This window comes from Plecotus auritus (assembly GCF_963455305.1).
Source record: "Plecotus auritus genome assembly, chromosome: 8".
In the NCBI taxonomy this organism is placed as follows: Eukaryota; Metazoa; Chordata; class Mammalia; order Chiroptera; family Vespertilionidae; genus Plecotus; species Plecotus auritus.
In genome coordinates, this window is record NC_137782.1 from 136,406,438 (window position 1) to 136,428,335 (window position 21,898).

Here is a 21,898-nt window from a genome sequence, read left to right on the forward strand (position 1 = left end):
TCTGTCTACCCAAATACCTTTCTGAATATCTTTACCCGAATGTCCCAAAGTCATATCATATTCTCCAATTCCAAAACTGAAGTTAACCTCTACTCAAAAATCACACTGAAACCACTTGTTTCTATATGATACTCTGAATTTTAAGTCCAGAAAAAAATTACCCCTGACTGCTTCCCCTTTTATATCCCACTGCCCAAAATTAAATCAATTACAAATTAAATCCTTAACATCTCTTAACCAATACCTTATTTTAGGGCCTCATTATTTTTGGCCAATATTATGGCAATCCACTTGAAACTACTTATCTTAGCCAATATGGCTAAGATATTCTCTCTTTGCTCCAGCCAGACAAAACTACCCCCTGGATCCTCCACTGGCACCATGCTATCTCCAAATTGTCACACTTGCCCTTTTTTCTAATTTCCTATTCCTGTCTGTTCAGAGAACCCACTGACTAAGCCTTCAAAAACCCTATTCAGTCATGAAGTTTTCTGTGAAGTGAGAGCAGCAATATTTATCAAGTCACTATGTGATAGGTATTGTGCAAGGTGCTTATTCATACATTATACAATTTAATCCCAACCATCCATTTTATAGATGAAAAAACAGGTTCAGTGGGGTCATATAATCACAGTTTAAGGTCCCATAAAGAGTAAGTATAGAGAGTAGGGCTTTAACATTAAAGCCTGGGTACTTTATGTGAGGTCGACTGTCAGAATAAAGCCTCCTTCTTTATATCTACCTCTTTTATTGCATTTAACAAAGTGAATCAAATTTGTTTCACCTACTAGACTATAAACCAATGCTTCTCAATTTCAGTTTTGTATTAAGTTTTTTTTTTAATAGAATAGGTGCATTTTAAGTATGCACCTGAATATCTGCATTTAAAAAGGGGTTTCAAAGATGATTCTGATCGTTAGCGAAGGCTGAGAACCACTGTGTTAAGCTCCAGAGGATAAAAGTATTATGGACTGTATAACTTTGGGGATGATATAATGTCTCTAAACTTCACTGCTTAGCTGAGAAAGGTAAGTCAATGAAACAGTTCTTTTTCTTTTAAAAATTTTCCCTTACAATTATTTGGTTGTACAAATATTTCTTGAAGTTCTGTCATACACATTTACCCGAGACTATCACTAAAAAATTAACACTCTTAAGACTTCAAATACAAAAAGCTCACAACATTAAATCTTCAATACTTTTCTTAAAAATGAAACTTGGAAAATTTCCTTAATGGATCAAATTTAAATTACTGCAATAATCCTTGAAACAGATAAAATAATGTATATAATTTAAATATTATACAATTATTGGAAAAAATACAGCACATTTAAAAAATTAATCACAGTTTCACTTGCAACTGAACTTTAAGAAATAAATGTGAACATGAGAAACTTTTCTACACTTCCAGAAACCAAGGTCACTGGTAACCTGATTAAAATCTGTACTTTTGTTTTTAGGTGTAACACTTGCACTGTGCTTCATGTAAACTTCTGAAACCTAATGAGACAGAAACACATCATCTATTGGCTCATGATGATGTAGGGGAAATAGTCTAATAAAATATGTAAAGGAATGCAAAGAAATGGTGACTTAACTACAAGTAAAAAGTGGATATTCAAACATTCTGTTTGGGTTTCGGGTAAGAGAAAATTTGAATTTGATAGCTGAAACTCTTGGTACAATTTTTTTAAAAAAAGGAACAAAAATGTTATATGAACATTCAGTATAAAAAGAGTTAAATGATCTCTTGACGATAGGTTCATTGTTTTTTATAAATAGCTACTAAAAACAAAAGCTTTAAGAGAATACATCAATTTTCACATTTTGAATGTCTCTGCAGAAGTGTTTTATCTGCAAATATTCCAAAGTCAACATTTCTACATCCACACAATAAACAAGATTGGAGATGCTAAACCACAGAAAATACTACAAAACATAAGCAATGACTAAGAATAAAACAACAAAAATACCTACTAGGGAGAGTAGGTGAGGCAGAAACATTCATTTCATACATTCAAAAAATTGTGGTCTCATTAAGACACATGCAAATATTAAAGATCCTACTCCTATAAGTCTTCCTTTGAAAAATATTTAAAGTTAGCATTGCAAGAATAAGAAAGTGTGACTTAGGAATGGTCTCCTCTATTATTATCAAAACTGTTAATTTTATTTAACATAAAAATTTAATGTGTAGCAATGTAGGGTTTTTACCTTTGTTGTTAAATTTATTGTTAGGTATTTTACCGCGCGCCTCCTCCCCCCCCCCGCCCCCCCCCCCCCCCCCCCCCCCCCCCCCCCGCTGCCACCCAGTTGCTCATTGTAAAATGCGGTCTCTCCACTTCTGTTTTCTAATTGGTGAGTACTGTTTATAAAAGTGAAAGCTCGTGGTATACCATACCATCACATCATAAGCAAATTGGGGTGCAATGGTTGCCCTTTTCTTTTCAATTCTTATGTCTTCATTTTTCCTATTGATTACTAATGCCTCCAATACCAAATCTAATGTGATCGCAGGAATCTGGTATTCCCCTGTACGGTAATGATTTTTGGTTTGAGATATATGTTTTACAGATTTTCTCATAAGTATTAACACACTCAGATTAGCATATAAATTCTTCCAGGTTTTATCCAGGTTATCTTCTCATAATTCTCACACAAACAATCTTATCTACCCAAGGGCTTTAACTATAGCCCAACCCTCAAACTTGAGCTTCAGTCCAGCCAAGTCAACTCTCTACTAGTCCTCTCTACTTGAATTCCTTAAGATTTTGACCTAGCTTAACAATAACAGTGTTCAAGTTCCCTCAAATCTTACCCTGTTCCAGGGCTCTCTAACTCAGAGAGTGTCCCTACCACACATCCACTTACTAAGCCAGAAACTTAAGACTTCCCCACCCTCCACTATCTCTAAAGAATGATTTTTATTTCATAAACGCCGCAATTTTAAAATATCTCTTTTCACTACCCTTGTTCTGGTCTAAGCAGCCATTACCATCTAGACGAGTTTCATGAACTATTATTTAATCATGTTCAATCCAAATATCTTTTAAAAAGCCAATCTGATCATGTAAAATGCTTGTGATGTCTAAAAAAAAAAAAATAAAACACAAAAATACCCTCTAAGTTTATTAAGCCCAATTCCATTTCTTTAGCCACACTACTTCACCTCTCTTTCCCCATTGTTATCAATTCTTTAAGCTAGGCTTTCTTTCAGTTTTTGAAAGGCAGACAATAACATTCTTTTATGCCAAAGGGCCTTTGCACCTACATTCCCATTGCCTAAAACATTCCCACATATTTTTCAATCCTCACCCGAGGACATGCTTACAGAGAGGAAGGGAGAGAGAAACATCAATGTGAGAAACATTGACCAGTTGCCTTCCATACATGTCCCCAACGGGAAATCGAACCCACAACCCAGATATGTGCCCTGACCAGGAAACGAACCAGAAACCTTTTGGTGCACAGGACTACGCTCAACCAACTGAGCCACTCCAGACAGGCACATCTTTTAATTCTTACTAGTAGATGAAGGATTGATTCCTCAGGTAAGTTTTCTAACACCTTTCCCCAAGTCCTCTTACTGGTACATATACTGCATAGTATTTCTTTCAGAGCATAAGAACTGTAGTAACTTATGGTTTGTAATCAAACACTTATAACTTGAAAAATGACTATGCAAACTGTGTATACTATGAAAAACATATTGGCAGGCTTAAGTATTTTTTAAAAACCTACTTACTACTTTCTAGAATAATAAAGTTAATTTTATATTTCTTCATAAAAAAGTCAGTGTCATGCTCAAGAGCAGCATTGCCCACTTTAAATACAAGCCTCATATATAATTTATTTCCCAGTAGCCAATTAAAAAAGAAACAGATGAATTTATTTATAATTATTTTACTTAACCCAAAGTATCACAAATATTATTATAACATGTAATTGATGTAAAATAAATTATTATATATTTTACATCAGTTTTCAAAAACTGGAGTGAATTTACACTTAAAACACATCTTACTTTGGACTATCTTTATTTCAAACGCCATATGTGGATAGTGGCTACTGTACTGGACAACACAGTTTTAGAAAATAATATTCTATTTCTTGTACTTAAATAGCTTATTAACAGAGTCAGAATTATTTTCAAAAGAGCATGGCATTAAGCAATGTTAACCTCTCATCAAACAAGGGCACATCTCAAGTTTAAACCCTACAAAAAATTTTAAATGACGCAAACATTCCACACTGCTAAAAAGCCTAAATAAAGATTATTCAGATAAATAATTTAAAAACTGCATGTTTACTGATCACCTAAGGAGATTACAGGAAGATGGCTACTCTCAACCACTGCTGATAGCAATATTATTACATATAACCTCTTGGAAAGCAATTGGCTTGCCCTTTGGTTTAGTAACTCCACTTCTAAATGTCAGTCCTATGGAAATAACCAAGGACAAAGACAAAGATTTGCATTCAAACTTGTTCACAGAAATGTTTTTCTATGATAGCAAAAACTGGAAAAAAACCCAAAAATTTGTAGGAAATAGCAGAGAAAACTTGAAACTCACCGGATGGCATTCTACACAGCCATTAACAATCATGTTTTAAGGAATATTTAATAACATGAGAAAATGCTCACATTTTAATAGTAAAAGAAAAATCTATGCAATGATTCCTAAATATATGTTGTGTGTATAGATACACATATACAGGGTGTCCCCCAAAAAGTATACACACTTTTTTATGATAGCTCAACTGATGTTTCTTTCTTTTCAGATTTAACCCATTGGAATTAATAATTATTCAAAGTGTGTAAACATTTTTTGGGGGGACACCCTATAAATGTGAATGACATATATCCATAGGAAGAAAAAAATAACTAAAGGAAAATAAAAATGTTAAGTTACCTTTGTAGTGTGATGACTAGTAATTTTTTCTTCTATTATTCCTTTAAAAATATGTATTTATTGACTTCAGAGAGGAAAGGAGAGGGAGAGAAAGCATTATCAATGATGAGAGAGAATCATTGATTGGCTGCCTTCTGCAAGCCCCCCTGGGGATCAGGCCCACAGTCCAGGCATGTGCCGTGACTGGGAATTGAACCGTGACCTCCTGATTCACAGGTCCATGCTCAACCACTAAGCCAAGCCAGCCAGGCTATTATTCCTTTTAATATACATTTACCGATTACTACTCTGTGCCAGGCATTAAAACAGAAGGCCTCTGCCATCAAGGGGCATCCTGGTTTTCTTTACATTTTCCACAAGGAGTATATATATGTTATCCTTCCATAATCTTAAAAACCATAAAATTATAATATGGAGTGAATGCTAATTTTGGCAAATCAGCTGTAAAGCAACATTTTTGGATCAGCTGAGGAAGAATGTGAATATGGCCTTTTTAGGTGAAAATTTCCTGTGATGACAGGAGGAGTCACTAACTGAAACAAAACAAAAAAACTATAAAGCCGTCAGTACAATAAGATTTCATTTTTGTAAAACGTACATATATGCATGGAAAGATATGTACTAAACTGTTAACAGTGGGGCTCTCTGGGTAGTGAAATTGTCATTTCTTTCTTTTCTATTTTCTACAATGCTCCTGTATTCTTTTGTACTAACAGATTATTTTTTTAAATTAAAAAATATGTACATCCACTATTTACTGAGCACCTACTATATACAAACTCTAGGTTCTATAAGGAGAAGTGAGTAAAAGGAGTCATGACCTTTGAAAAACTAACTATTAATTAGGGGGGACAATACAAGAAAACAGTAAAAGCCAATTAATGAGGCAGAATATAAACACCATATGAACTAAAATGTGGCTATAAGGATTCTAAGGAAAAGATCTTACTTGACTGGGAAGAGGGAAAAAATGCTGAAATGAGGAAAAAAGCTTCATAAAGGAGAAAGAATTTGAAATGGGAAGGATTTTAATTGAGAGAGGAAAAGGCAGGCACTAAAGATAAAGCATGTGACAACTGTCAAGGAGCAGGAAATCACATAGTAGAGTCTGGTTAGAAAGCTGGATAGTTGGAATAAGGCAGTTATGCTGACGACCTTGAATTTTATTTATTTATTTATTTTTAAAATATATTTTATTGATATTTTACAGAGAGGAAGGGAGAGGGATAGAGAGTCAGAAACATCGATGAGAGAGAAACATCGATCAGCTGCCTCCTGCACACCCCCCACTGGGGATGTGCCCGCAACCAAGGTACATGCCCTTGACCGGAATCGAACCCAGGACCCTTGAGTCCGCAGGCCGACGCTCTATCCACTGAGCCAAACCGGTTTCGGCGACCTTGAATTTTAGAAGGTGGCACCTCTGTGTAAGTTTTTTGAGTTTAGCAATGGGAAAATTATTAAAGGTTCCAATTCAAGAAACTGTTCTACCACTTCTCATCACCTCTGTTGTCACCACCATCTAGGTTCAAGCCACTATCATCTCCTAGCTACATCACTGTAACCACCTCCTAACGGAATCTTCCTGCTTTCACTCTTGCCAAACAGATCCTTTTGAGTTCTCTACTCAAAAACCCTGCAATGGTTTCCCATCTCACAGAGTAAGAAGCCCAAGTCACTGGATTGTCTACAAAGTCCCTACAACATTGCCCTCTCACCCTCTAACTTGCTGATCACAGCTACTATTCCTCTGCTTGTAATTTCTTGAATATTCCAGGCATACTTTTACCTCTCTCCCCCTTATTCTCTTCTCCTTCTTCAGAAATGTCTTGAGCCTTTTCTAACTCAATCCTATATAAAACTGCAAGTACCACCAACCTCCCACCCCAATTCAAAGTAAAAAAGTTTATACTTGTCTATCTATTTTTCTCCATAATATTTAACATCATCTGCCATCTCTGTATTTCATTTGTCTATCCACATATACAAACATGTGTGTGCACATACATATAAGAAATTGAAGCCCTATGATGGCTAATTTTTTTCTTTGATTGTTCATTTCATATCACCAGGTAAAACAAAGCCTGATATATACAGCAAGTGCTCAGTTAAGTACTTGCTGTATGAATGGCAGGAAAAGAATACCATGGTGTTAGTAGATACTTAATTGAAATGATTTGCAGCATATTATAAATATTTATGTAAATATGTGAATTTATTCTAATTTACTAGATTTTCCTCTGGGAACTATTCACCAAAATACTGCTTATAGATTAAGCTTTGAGCATACAGACAACCTTTAATTTATTAGCAATTTATCTTTGCAAGGTTTATTTAAGTTATTCATAATGGGGTGGTAGTGACTGAGGAATGATAGGACAGAGTCTTAAATCTATTTTCCTTCTCTTTTCACTCCTCCCAAACTAATAAGCAATGACTCCCCATCTTCCTATTACTGTATAGTTTCAGACCTTTTCCCTTTCTCAGGGAATAGGTCTAATCCGAACTTATGAGCCCCTACCCTAGGGTAAGGCCAGAAATGGAAACTAGGCGTGTGATACAGAGCTACTGAGATCACTGGCAGCAATCAGAGGAGAGTCCAGGCAAGAGAAACGGCTGCAGAGGAACCTGGAGAGGGCAACATTTCTTAATTCAAATACTTTTAAGTTAGAGGCTTCTTGAATTTTAAAAGTCAACACAAAATGACACCAACTCCTTCCCTTTCCTCTTTTAAAATATACCATGCTGAAAGACAGAGTGATACTTTATATAGCTTTTTAAACGAAAACCTGAAACTTTTAATTTTATTATGATTTCAAGCATACAACAAAGTTTGGGGGGGGGGTGTAATGAATGAGCAAGTACCCACCACCTAGTTGTGTTGAAACTTAATCTTTTACCAAATCAGCTTTAGATTTAAAGACAGTAAATTTATGGTTCAAAACCCTTGGGCCCTTCCGAGATCCTTTATCCCTCTCTAATTTTCCAGAGGTCACTTTTAATTCTGATTTGTCATTTACCATTCCCAGGTATATTTTTATACTTTTGCTACATATTCCATGATTTCCAGAAAAAAATATTGTATATTTTTGCATATGTTAAAACTATATAAATGGTATATTACAGTGGTTGGCAAACTGCGGCTTGCAAGCCACATGCGGCTCTTTGGCTCCTTGAGTGTGGCTCTTCCACAAAATACCACGTGCGGGCGCACACGTACAGTGCGATTGAAACTTCGTGGCCCATGCGGCAGAAGTCGGTTTTCGGTTCTCAAAAGAAATTTCAATTGTTGTACTGTTGATATTTGGCTCTGTTGACCAATGAGTTTGCCGACCACTGGTATATTATATCCTGGCTGTCACTTAACAGCTGTTTGACTTTAAGCAAGTTACTGACATCTCTCTGCCTCAATTTGCTCTCTGGAAAATGGGGATAAGCCTACTAGCTTATAGAGTTGTTGTGAGGATGAAATGAGTTAATATACTGTATATCACTTAGAAAAGTAGTGTCTATTAGTGTTAGTAATTATATAAAGTTGCAAAAAGACCTGCGACTGTGTATATATGTTTGTGTATTAGTTTTTAACTAACTGTAAGCAGAACAAATTAATATTTAAAATATTTTATAATAGGATTTGCCTAGATACATGATTTTCATAAAGGCAATTGGAGTCTGCAAAATTTATCATGCAATTATGGACACATTATCTTTGTTTTGATATGGAATTATTTTTATAACAGTCTCTAGGTAAAAAAAAAATCAAGAAAACATCAAAATTGTAATGCCCTACATATTATGCTAAATCTACTCAATTTATTTCAAGAGCCTTTTTAATATTTAAAAATACCTATATTTTGAAGATTAATATATTTAACTGATACATAAACAGAATAATTAGATCTAAAGAGCATTTACTAGGTTCCATGTAATGGGCTATCAGCCGTGGGCAAACTACGGCCCGCGGGCCGGATCCGGCTGTTCTATCAGGTTCTCTTGCTCTCCCCTCCGCTCCTTTACTTTGAATTTATATTAGTTCACACAAACACTCCATCCATGCTTTTGTTCCGGCCCTCCGGTCCAGTTTAAGAACCCATTGTGGCCCTCGAGTCAAAAAGTTTGCCCACCCCTGCCCATCTCAGATGTTTTACGCAGGATCTGTCTTTTAATCCATGTGAAATATCTTCATGGACAAAATTTAGAAGACTACCACAGGTACTTTGTTTAAACATGTATACAGGGTATGGTAAAAATAGGTTTACAGTTGTGAGTATGCAAAACAGTTTATTCTTGTATTATTTATTAACTATTGTATTACTTTCCATATGAACAAGTTGCCCCATCCTATACTTCTGTGAAGAGTTAAAAATTACTACAAAAACGAACATTTAAGCCGGCAAAGGGCATAAATGTAAACTGCATAAATTTTATCAACACAATAGTGTTGAAACATTTGTTTCACCTAGAGTTTGGCAAATATCTGTGTCTAAAAGGTTAACTGAAAGCAACAATTTAAATGTAACATAAAGGATTAAACTCTCTCCCCCCCCCAAAAAAAAAAAAAAAAAACTGGGGAGTACCAACGTAGCCAGTGAAAGGGAAGATTCAAGTTCTACTTTTCTTCTCCTAAAGCGAGAACTTTGAAATGGAACCTTTGCTTTTATTTCATTTATTCCCAGTAAAATATTCACATGTATGAGTTAATCCTTCCCTGGCCCCAGTAGAAAATTTAGTGGGAAACCAAGCTATAACTTGCATTAACCAACAAAAGAAAAACCTAGCCATGCTCAGTACTTTCCTAAAGGAGAAGGGGCCCAAGCAAGACATGAGCACCTGCCAAGCTGGGCGCTTAAAGAATGGTCCAACTTTTCGAACGCAATCTGGGGAAGAGATGCAGTTTATTTCTTGAGGAGCGCAAGAAGGGAGCAGAAAAGGTCCTCTCAGGAAGGGATGCATGAGCTTTGGGGCCGTCTCCTCCGCCCGTAGGAGAATTCAAAATCCGCTTGCTTCAGAGACCCTTGGGAGCAGCACACTGGTCGCGGCCAGCCTCCGGCCTGGGCGAAGCAGGCAGTGTTTACACCTGTCACGAGGGAGGAGGAGGGAGAAAAAGGGAGCCCCAGCAAAGCCCCAAACTTCTCAGCAGCTCCCGGGAGGGAGCGGCCGGCGCGGAGCTGTGGACAGGTGGAAGCGGAGGGACAGGGCGAGCCGGCGGCGGCCGGGGAGGTGACGACGACTCTCACTTCCCCGGCCGGTGCCTGGGGTGGCAAAGGAGGAAGCTGTACGCTTCGGGCGCCGCCGCCGGCTTCCCCGCACCCGCCGCGGAAGAGGGCAGAGCCCAAGCCCGGAGCCCGCAGGCCCGCAGAGCCGGCACCTCCCCGCAGCCCCCGGCTCCGCGGCAGACAGGTGCCCCCTGCCCCGGCGAGGGTCTGGCGGGTGGGCTGGGTCCCCTCACCCTCTTCCCCCAAGCGTAGCTGGGGGAGAGGAGCAGTGGCTCTTACCTGGCTCGTCTGGGGCGGCCGCGATGGGCATGGCTCAGGGGACCGGGGAGGAACTGGCTCCCCGGGGAAGGACTGGCTATTCCGACGCGGAGCTGGTGAGAGCGGAAGGCAATCTACTCACAGCCCTGTCAGCGAAGCAGCGCCATGGACGCCCACCCGGAGTTTCAGCGCTGCCGCGGAACCCCCATCCCATTACCCTCCGCCCTCTTCCGCCGCCGCCGCCGCCGCCGCCTCCACCTCCTCCTCCGCGGAGACCCCCCGCCCACTCCACACACTCTCCCATCATGCAGCGGGGGAACCGCTGCTGCCTAACGTCACTTCCGGGCGCAGGTGGCTAGGTCGGGGCCGGACGCTTGTGGGTGCTGGAGAGACGTGTGGGGGGGCAAACTCCATGCGAGTTAGTGTCACAGAACGCTACCCCACGCAGGCGCCATCGCGCAGAGCGCCGGCCGCCATTTTGGGTGAGGGCAAGTTGCCCCATTCTCTACTTCCTTGGGAGTCACGGAGTCGTTCGAGGTCGGGAAAGGGCGGCGACGTCCTTCCGCACTCCGCCGCCCGCCGAGGCAGCCCTCGGGGCGAGGGACAGGTGCTTCTTAGCCGATTAATATTAACGTTCAGCTCAGGACGAGTTAAGTCTCTTGCTCGCCAAATAAAATTACTAAGGTTTTAAAATACCGTATCGTATCTTTAAAAAACAAAGTGGAGCAATGATCAGCTTGTCCTTTTCGCCCCGAAAAACGACTTTTTCATTCACTAATATCTTCCTCTTTTTAATTCAATATGACAGAAGAGGAAGCTGATATTTAACAAATAAAGAAGAGATTGTTATACATGAAACTTACGAGGGGAAGAAAGAGGGAAAGTCGCCGCCGAACTGACAAATCGTCTTGGAGACCAACACCACAAAAACGGGATTTTGTTAACGGATGGAGACTGTGTTTTGTTTTGTTTTGTTGGTTTTTTTTTTTTTTTTAACCGATGCTGCGGGAGAATATCCGATGAAACTAAAGACATCAAATAAACTTCTGCGTTTCTCTAACAGGTCATAACAGATTCTTTTTCTGTCATCAGTCTTAGCAGTTGGTCATTGCGTGTTTATAAGTTTCCCCCCGCGTTTATCATGAATAGTTAGAACGCCGCCACAGTGAAAATCAGAGTGCAAGGCTACAAGGATTATTGTCATGGTCTGGGGTGATGAGCCGGGGCTCCTACCCTGCAAATCGTGAGCCCTTCTCACACTTGCCATACCTGCAACGGTAATCGGAATAATTTAAAATATTCCAAAACAGCAAAGCTCAACAGCTACCCAGAGAAACAGGATGAAAAACACCCCCGTCAGCCACCGGGAAGTGTCCACCCCTTTGAATGGAGGAATTTCACAAATCGGGGAAGATAAGGACAAAAGCAGTTCATCATGGTTTATCCCATCTCTGCAATGTTCTAGGCAAATTAACTTGGAGCGCTAAAATAGACCCGCATTTATCTCTACAACTCATTCGCTGTCAGATATGCGTAGACTACATAATTTTAAATTGGAGTACCATCAATTGCTTCGTGGCCGTGCTGGATTTTTGGTTATTGTTAAAGCGAGAATAATCTACTAGAATATGTATGGCTTGTCAAATTTATTCCTATTGTATTTCGCCCCCTGCTGGTTTTAGCTCTCGTGCATGATTGAATATACATATATATGTTAGTGTAAGTTTATTACCAAAGAAGGAAGGAAAGAAAACTATTTGTGTGTGTGTGTGAGAAGTAACTGGAAATCAATTATTTCAGATGAACACATGCCTGTTTTTATTTGATAACTCTACTCAATAGAAATATCAGAATAATAAGAACATATGACAAAATCTTAAAGCTGAACCTATATCAAGAAAATGTTTAAAGTGAAATATTTAACTTAAACATCAAAACATTCAAAAGAAAACCCTGTTTTCAGAAAAAAAAACCTTCCTGATTTCATAACATGGGATTATGATTTTTTTCAGGTAAATGCAGAAGCCAATTCTGTTCACTAAGGACAATTAAGAAATCAGAGTCCAACGTTGTACATAGAACTATTTGGCCAGCTGACTTGTGAGTGCAATCAACCAATTGTAACTGGTAATCCTACCATAATTCTGAAGACAGCATTTCAATGCTTGTGAAATTGTATTGCAAAAGCAAAGTCTTTATCTCTGAATGTTTTTAAGATGATGAATCTGTGGGAAACATACTTACTATATTCATTGCATTTGGGTCCAATGATAGTATTGTTTTTGTTTACCTTTTAAAAATTATGACCATAACTACATTAGCTAAAATTTTGTATCAAGAAAAGAAAAAAATAAATGACCAGTTATCATTTGTTGTATTTACTTTGTTTTTTTCCTCCTGTGCAGAATTTTTATAAAGTTGTAGTCATCATATAAGGTGATTTTGTATCCTTTTGTTCACTTACTAGTATGTTATAACTATTCCTTACTATTGCTTAACATTTTATAGAACCTTAATTTTACTTTCCTACATCATTTCAATGGAGTAGACAGGCTGATTTATCCATTATCCTACTCATAGATATTTTCCACTATTATAAATAATATTTTGATGAACATTTTTTTGCATGTGGCTTTGTCTGATTTTAGGGATTTCTTCTCAATATAAAAATGGTTGAGCCAAAAGGCTATATTTTACTGGTACTTCATCATCTCAGGTTATTTATTAAAAGACTTCCAATTTACAATGTCACCAGTGATATAAGAATGTACCAATTTTATCTCCTCACCAGCAGTGGATAATAATTAAAAGAAATCAAAAGATAAAATTGTATTTTATAGACTAAAAGTTGAAAGAAACTTAAACTCATATTGTATAAGATATCAACAAACAAACAAGCACAAAACCCCTGCAATGTGTGGTTCTGGAAAAGTAATTTACACTGACTTTGTATAAATTACTTAACCTCTCTGGTTCTCATGTCAAATGAGAGAAGAACTAGACCACAGATTCTCAGCTCTACTAGGACAAGTAACTACTGTGTTTAGCACATGTATCTCTTTGAGAATATGGTCAAAGATTTGTCCCTTTCTGCAGAAAATGCTCATCCCCCAGATGCTCAAATTTCTTAAACCTAAATCTCATTAATGGAAGAGAGTCTATAAATGCCAGTTTAAGAAACCCTGTACCAGAAGGTCTCTAAGGTCCTTTCCATATTTAAATATTTTCCTATGATTTTATTTTATAACCCAGTAAACACTTTTTAGTGGATAAATAGTGATATATTCATAGATGCATTACTATTCAGCACACTTAAACTAGAGCTATAGGTATCAATCTGATTAGATTATAAAAACAAAAGTGAATTTTCTGAATGAATAAGTATGAATTTTACAATGAATGTTACTTTAAAACTAAGTCAATACTTTATTACTTATGGATGTGCATTTTATAGTAAAGTATAAAAATATGGACTGGCATGATATATACAAATTCATTATGGCCTAGTATGAAATGGGTCAAAAAGTATTAAATAAGACTTATCTGTAATTACAATGTTTTATATCTTTAAAAGATCTGATGTAAATGTGACAAGCCATTTATATTTTTTCCAGATATATTAAGATATATTTGGCAAATAATTACATACATTTAAGGTGTAAAACTTGATGTTTTGATTAAATCATTTACATTTAATTCTAGGTGGAGGGTACATGGATGTTTGTTATATAATTATGTGCCATGTTCTATATTCATTTTTTTATGGTTAAAAAAATAACTTTTCTAGGACCAGTTAGTTTAAAACTATGAATTGTGAAAAGGGTCCTAGAGATAGTTCTTGATTATGCTAATGCTAATATATAGATTTGCAGAATATTTCAAAGTGCCTTTAAGTATATTATATCTTCTGATTCTCACACAGATCCCTATAGAGCCAATTAATGCCATTTTTCAGAAGATGTGGCCATATATTTTGAGATTTGTACAAGATCAAAAAGTTAGAGATGGAATTAGGACTAGAACTGTGACCTCTTGATTCACAGCCCCACCCTCCTATACCATCTGGCCTTCTCACTCTACAGAAGAGGAATATTATGGTCCCTCAGTTTCTTCATGGGTAAAAGAAAATTTGCCTCATTTTGTCATTTAATACGCTTTTTCCATTTTCTTTATGTTTTAATTATTTTCTTTTTTAAAAAATATATATATTTTATTGATTTCAGAGAGGAAAGGAGAGGGAGAGAGAGAGATAGAAACATCAATGATGAGCGAATCATTGATTGGCTGCCTCCTGCACGCCCTCCACGGGGGCTGGAGCCCGCAACCTGGGCATGTGCCCTTGACTGGAATCGAACCCGGGATCTTTCAGTCCGCAGGCCGACACTCTATCCACTGAGCCAAACCAGCTAGGGCTTGAATTATTTTCTAATGGAGTTTTTTTCTTCTTACAATGAGTAAGGTTAATAAATGGAACAAGCTTTTACTATAATCTAAAGTACCATACATACAGAATTGAAGCCATTGAATTTGCTGTAAAAAGTTTAGCAGCATGGGAAATCATGTAGTCCAAAAGTAGTCTCTCCCCCTAGTTTAAAAAATATATTTTTAAATTTATTTTAGAGTGGAAGGGAAAGGGAGATAGAAACATCAATGATGAGAAAGAATCATTGATTGGCTGCCTCCTGCATGCGCCACACTGGGGATCGAGCCTGCAACCCTGGCGTGTGCCCTGACCAGGAATCAAACCATGACCACCTGGTTCAACCACTGAGCCACGCCAGCTGGGCCCCCCAGTTTTACAGGTAAGATTCATAATGTCCTAAGAGGTTAAATGACAATGATGTCCTCAGTCATCCAGTTGGATTCTTGAGAACTAGAAACCAGATTTCATGTTCCTAATACAGAGTAAATTCCATTTTTACTCCACATTACTTCTTGTTTGATACAATCTTCTTTTTCACCAAAGCACATAAGAAACCAAAACTATTTGGGACCCAAATAAACTTGTTTTCTATATACTCAGCTAGCTATGACCATAATATAAGATGTGCTGAAGATAAACATTCATGCTAGGTATAAATTGTGTTAATCACATGGAATAACAGTATAAAAAGAAGCTTGTTTTATAACAACAATACAATTAAACCTTTTTGTTGCTAATGTTTTTGTTGCTGGTTTGATGGAGACTTCCCCATTTTATACTTGGTGAAACAACAGAGATTTTGTTTCTTAATCATTCCCACTGGTCTTTGTAGGACTTGCTTATCAAGTCTATTGCATAAATAATGAAAATTACAATTTAATGTTTTGATACTTTCTGGATTACTGGGTAGCTAGAACATTCTGGACAAATATTCAAAATGTCAGGACAGTATAGACCTTTCCAAAGATAAAGTTTTAAAGGATAGGCTCCTGGTGGTAGGAATTCAAATTAATACATAAGTAAGGACCCTGAAGACATTTCCTAAATGTAGAGGAAGAAAGGCTCATACCTAAATTTGACTCCTCTTTAGTTGGCTTTATTAACATGTTGAAATGACCATCACAGAAGTCACTGGCAAATTAAATGTGCTACTTAAAAAAATAACTAGAGCTACATTCATTATTCAATATGATAGCTACTAACCACATGTGGTTGTTTAGCATTCAGAACTTGTATAGTCTATATTCAGATGTGCCACAGGATTTTGAAGACCTAGTTCAAAAAATAATTTAATAATTTAAAGCTATTGATTACATTTTAAAATATGTTAGATATATTTGATTAAATAAAGATTTTGAAATTTATTTCTTCCGTTTCTTTTCACTTTGAAAAAATGTAGCTACTAGAATATTTTACATCACATAGTAGTTCAAATTCTATTTCTATTGGACAATGCTGAACTAGAGTATTACCTCTGTGGAAAACTTACGTCTGTTTTTAACTTTGTGTGGTAGTGGGATCCAGAGAAATGTGGCAGAGATAGTTTCATGCAAATTATACTTGCACGAGGGCAGAGATTTCTGTCTGTCTTATCCATTTCCATGTTCCCAACTTCAAGAACATTGCCTGGTACATGGTTGATGAAATAATATTTGTTGAAGATATAACATTTTCTTAAACCAATGGACTCTTTCTAAAAAAAATTTAATAGTTAATTGTTACTAGCTTTTATGAGGCTTTGCTATTTATCATGTTCTTCAATGGTTTTATAGTTACCCTATTCTTGATTACTTTTGTAATTTGTCTTTTAAGTTAATTAACAATTATGCACTCGGCATTGTGCTGAGGGACTGTAAAGAAATAGGCCTTGGTTCTTGCCCACAAACAAAAGGTTTTACAGTCTAGTTAGGGAGAGAAGACTAATATACTTGAAACAACTACAACATTGAAACTTCTGATTCTATAAAATGGAGAACAATTAAATGCTGAGGTGCATAGGACTAACAAAGAAACGGAGGTTCGGAGAAGAGGAAGATCTGCTGTCATAGTTGGGAGAAGCTTCACTTCAGATATGGGTTTGCTCTCGTGTATCTGATTGGTTCTACTGGAGGGGTACTTCTCCAGACTCGTCCATGCCCAGTGCCTGAGGCCTGCCCCTCCACGCACCAGCCCTTCCTTCCTAGGGTGTTCTCTCAACACTATGCTACTTAGTGAAGTGTGGTTCGTGTAAGTAGTGTGCTCATGCTGTAACTCCTGAATTACCTCTAGGATCTTCTACATTACTGGAAGAACTTGAGTACAATCCTCTCATTGTTATTTCTCAGGGTCCTACCATGTTTTGTCCTCCATGTTTTTAATATGTTGCATTATTCCCCCACTCCAAAGCCATGTTTCTGTGACCCTCATGGCTATCCTTTCTTCACCTCATTGGTCAGGTCAGGTAGCAGCAGCCCCATGAAAACCATCAGTGGAAACCTCCCTGTACCCCTGAAAACTCCTACCAGCGCAATGCTGCTAAGCCAGTAGATGCTCCCTGCCCACAGCCAATGCTCCTTCAAGTCTGCCCCATCACACTCCTGACCTGCATTGAAGCTCAGAGCTTGCAACCAGGCTTGGGATGCCGGCATTCTGGCGACTGCTCCTGTTGTCACAAAGAGAAGCAGCTTGGTACATGGAAAGAGAATTCCATTTACAGTGGGGTATACCCAGGTCAGGACCTTAGCAACATCAAGCCCCTTGCACAGAGCTTTCCTCAGCTGTAAAAATCAACACAGAGCCCTTGTCTCAGAGCTGCTATCCAGATGAGATGAACTACTGTGTGTAAGAGATTCCAACACAGAGCCTGGTGTTGGTCCTGTAATGGAAAATCCTACTGCCACTCAACTGACCTGTCCCCCCAGACCAGTAATTCAAAACCAGGGTTGATTTTTCCTCTCCCACCACACTCCTACCCCGGGATATTTGGTAATGTCTGGAGGAACTTTTGGATGTCACAGCTTGGGTGGGGGTGTAACTGGCATGGAGGAGGTTGAGGCCAGGGAAGCCACTATGGCTTCTGCAATGCAGAGGGTGACCTCCACAAGAAATAATTATTCAGCCCAAGACATCAGTAGTGCTGAGGTTGAGAAACCCACAACTGCCAGTTGCGTCTGTACTGTCTCAGGTAATTCTGTCCACTGGGGCCACTACTCCTGAGTCCTTCTGCCACTGCTCCCAAACGCTTAAAATCAATCCAGGAACCAAATTGCTTTCCAGAGAACTCCCTACTTCCATTTTGGACCTCTGCTGGCATGTTAGAGCTGACAGAGACAATAATTCCAGAGTACTAGCCTCTGGGCCCATATTAAGTGCACCAGACCCTTAATTCTTACTGCTCTGTGGATCCCATGAAGTAAACATTGCTGTACTGCTTTTCCTTTTAGGAAATCAGACCAGACTTCTCCCAGAACAGGGCATGAGAGACTTGTGCAGGGCCTCTGCTGGGACCTTCCTATTCTTCAAGGTGCAGGAGGACAAATCCTCAGACCCCAGCCAGGATCTTTGCCTCCGTTAATACTATCAAGATGAGAATCACTCCTATTAGGTGAGCCAGTCAGCCCAAAGCTAAGGACTCAGAAGCACACAGCATCCCTGGGAGCTGGCTCTCACTTCTCTCCGCACCTTTAGTCCTGCTGTGACCCTGTCTTAGAATATTTTGCCTCATCCAACCTGGTGTACATTACGTTTGCTCCCCACTTCCCAGACTGAAAGGCAAAGACAGCTGGACACAGTGAGCTTCCTGATGTGATGTAAAGTGAAGTACAGAGACCACAGATGAAACAGGCAGATCACAGCAGTACAGAGAAGGCAGAAGTACACAGTGTTCATGCCAAATATAGTTAACCTGAATCTAAATTAGCCTCTAAATCTACCTTCCAGGTGACAGGAAATACTGGAGGAACAAGTTAAACAGGATTACAAAGAAACAGTCATACCGATCCAGTACTTAGATTATTCCACAAAACAAAAAACTTTCAAGAGGGATATTCTAGATTAAAAGAGGTTTAAGATAAGTAACAACCAAATGCCATGTGTGGTTCTTTATAAGATCCTTATTTGAATAAACCAGTTATAAAGGACATTTGGGGGATAATTGAGGAAATCTGAATATGGACTGGCATTAAATGCTCTTGAGAAATGACTATTACATTTTTAAGGTATAATAATGAAATTATTAATATGTATGAGAACATCTTTACTGTTTAGAGGTGACTAAAGTGTGATGATGTATGTAATTTATTTTAAAATGGTTCAACGCCCCCCCCTCCATAAACATAGAGATAAAGCAAATATGGCAAAGTCTAGCAATTATTGAACCAAATGTAGGTGGTTGATACTTGTTTATTGTATTATTCTTTCTACCCTTCTGCTCTTTCGAATAATGCGAAGTGAAAGAAAAGACTACTGAAAAATAGCCGCCTGTACAGATGAGGTCTGGCTCTCCCTTACACTTATTTCCAAACTCCTGCATCCCCTGGGCAATCATCGTCAGACGCACATTTCCGATTCTGGAGCAGCTTGAGTAAACAGTGACCTTGTTAAGGGTTTTAAAGGTGTAGAAAGGGGAAAACGAACACAGACTGCCACTTCCAAATCAATTGTAATCAGTTTAAACCCTCTAATATGCACAAATACAGTAGAATTGCAAGTCTGCTCAACAAGGAGTTCTCTAATGCAGTGTTAGCAGGAGAACAGCGGGAATTATATTATCATTGGTAGTGCACTATTTAAGCGGCAGTACCTGCTGAAGCCCTCTCTGTGGCTTTCCAGTACTGTTTCTCTGCTTGGAGTGCCCTTCCTGCTTCTTGCTTCTTACAGTGAACAATTGTCTTTTTTTTAAAAAAGAGAGGTCAGCATCTGAACTCCTTTTCTATGTTTAGGAAAATCGTCAACTTATGAATCTTTGCCTTCCACTGTAATTTTGCTACTGTTAATGAATCGTAATGTAAATATCTGTGTTTTCCGATGGTCTTAGGCTCTACAGCAGCAGTCGCCCAAGACCATGGGAAAACACAGATATTTACATTACGATTCATAACAGTAGCAAAATTACAGTTATGAAGTAGCAACGAAAATAATTTTATGTTTGAGGGTCACCACAACATGAGGAACTGTATTAAAGGGTCGCGGCATTAGAAAGGTTGAGAACCACTGCTCTAGTATAAAAGCTCAAAGTGCCAGCGTGGAGAATTAAAGACAGCTGCAGAAAAAATTTTTGCCACTCTTTACATTTGAGATGGGGTTTGTCTTGCTCTTCTTTGAGTGCATGCTAGCCGGTGGCTTGATTTGCCCAATAGAATGGGTGAAAGTGGTGCTGTGTACCTTTCCAGGCTGAGCATTAAGAGATCTGGAGCTTCTACCTTTGCTGCTTAAAATGCTCCCTCTTGGAAGAGAGACACCATGTGAAAGGTACAGCTTCCCTGAGGGCACCACACTGTGGGAAGCCCAGTGGATGTGATGAGGACCCAGGGAGGAAAAACGGACTGCTCGAGTTCCATCTCTTTCTCAGTCTCATTCCCCCCTCAACCAAATAATGCTCCACCAATCAACACTGGCTGATTAGGTAGAAAAGAAACTTATTGAAATGATACTAAGCAGCTCACAGAAGAATATTAGGTAGCTGGCTGAGCTCCCAGCCCACAGCCAGCCATATGAGTGAGCCAGATGAGCCTTCAGATGATTTTAGACTCAGCAGACACCACTTGGAGGAGGACTGTCCAGTTGCACCCAGTCGACCTATAGAAGCTGGAGATATAAAATAATGGTTGTTGATGGTAAGCCACTCAGTTTTGGGGGTGGTAGTTATCCAACAAAGAAAGCTAGGCAGATACTTCCCTAGCTTCTTTTGCATCTAGGTGTAGCATGTGACCTAGGCCTTGCTAAGCAGATGCCTCTCCCAAGACTTTGAATTAGGAACTAATGACACATAGAAACAAGAACCACAGAGAACTTTCCCCAATAGTGATGGTAGCAATTGCAGCAAGACTAAACTGAGGCAGCAGGAACTAGTTGCTGTTTAATGTTCAGGAACTATTAATAATATGTATGAGAACATCATACCATGGCATGATTATCTCTGGCATGATTTTGGGAGATGTTTCTGTCTGTGTGGACTCTGAACCTGGTTCTTGAGTCATCCAGGAAACTCTGAGCTACCTAATATATTTTTAATAAATTTCTTTCCTAGTTAATTTAACGAATGCCAATTTCTGTTGCTTATGATTAAGAACTCTGATACATACATACTCCTCAAACTAGCTGGCTTTGTTTTTTTTCCTTAAGATAAAATTCAAAGCTTAAGAAAAATTCCTCCAGGACACCTTCACAGACATCTTCTCAGTATTCTACCCCTCCCCTTCATTTTTTTTCTTTTCTTTTAAGCCCCTGAAGTGCCTTGTGTGTATGTATAATAATGCTCTTATCATATTTATTGTAATTTTCAATTTAATAAACTATCTCTAGTGCCTAGTATAGTGTTCATCTAACATTTGTTGGATGAAAAATTGAATAAATGAAATTTAGTATATTTGTAACAGTTCTGGACACAAATAGACATCATTTCAAAAAAAATTTTTTTTACCACTCATAGAATTGTCAAAATAGAGCAAATTTTAGAGCATTGCTTTTATAAAATACTACTGTAAATTCTTTGGATATTACTGATAATCATCTTAATGGATTCCTTCTCATCCTAGTAACTGTTTCCCTTTTATGCACTGCCAGAGAAATTTCCATTTTTATTCCCATGATTACTTTTATTCTTTTTTTATGTAAAAATGTTGAGAGTGTGGGTTTAAAAATCCATTTACTGATATTCGCTAAATTTAAATATTTGAAAGGAGGAGTTGTATAAGAAAAATCATTTTAGAAGAAAAGAGATGATAGATACATATCATAGAGCTTCTAGTCTCATGTTTAGTGAAATCATGGCAAACACATTCTTCTCATTTGAGTTAAAGGTGAGTACAACTATTTGTATGGTCAAAATCCAGCTATGATGAAGGATTCTCCCATTGCACCAGGGTCTCCAGGTGTGGGCAGTGGCGACT

General features: G+C 38.3%; 1 protein-coding gene across 2 annotated transcripts in view; it reads right to left on the reverse strand.

Annotated features, from left to right (window-relative positions):
- AFTPH (aftiphilin) overlaps positions 1-10,679 on the reverse strand; it is a 72,465-nt gene extending 61,786 nt beyond the window's left edge. The window contains exons 1-2 of one of the 2 annotated variants that reach the window (XM_080685736.1): positions 10,605-10,679; positions 10,409-10,500 (exon numbers count right to left, since the gene is read on the reverse strand). The gene's annotated coding sequence lies outside the window, so the exon portion shown is untranslated. Of the gene's footprint in view, positions 1-10,408 lie in introns of both variants that reach the window. The other variant, XM_080685737.1, reaches the window with a different exon arrangement.
- Positions 10,680-21,898: the final 11,219 nt, after the last annotated feature.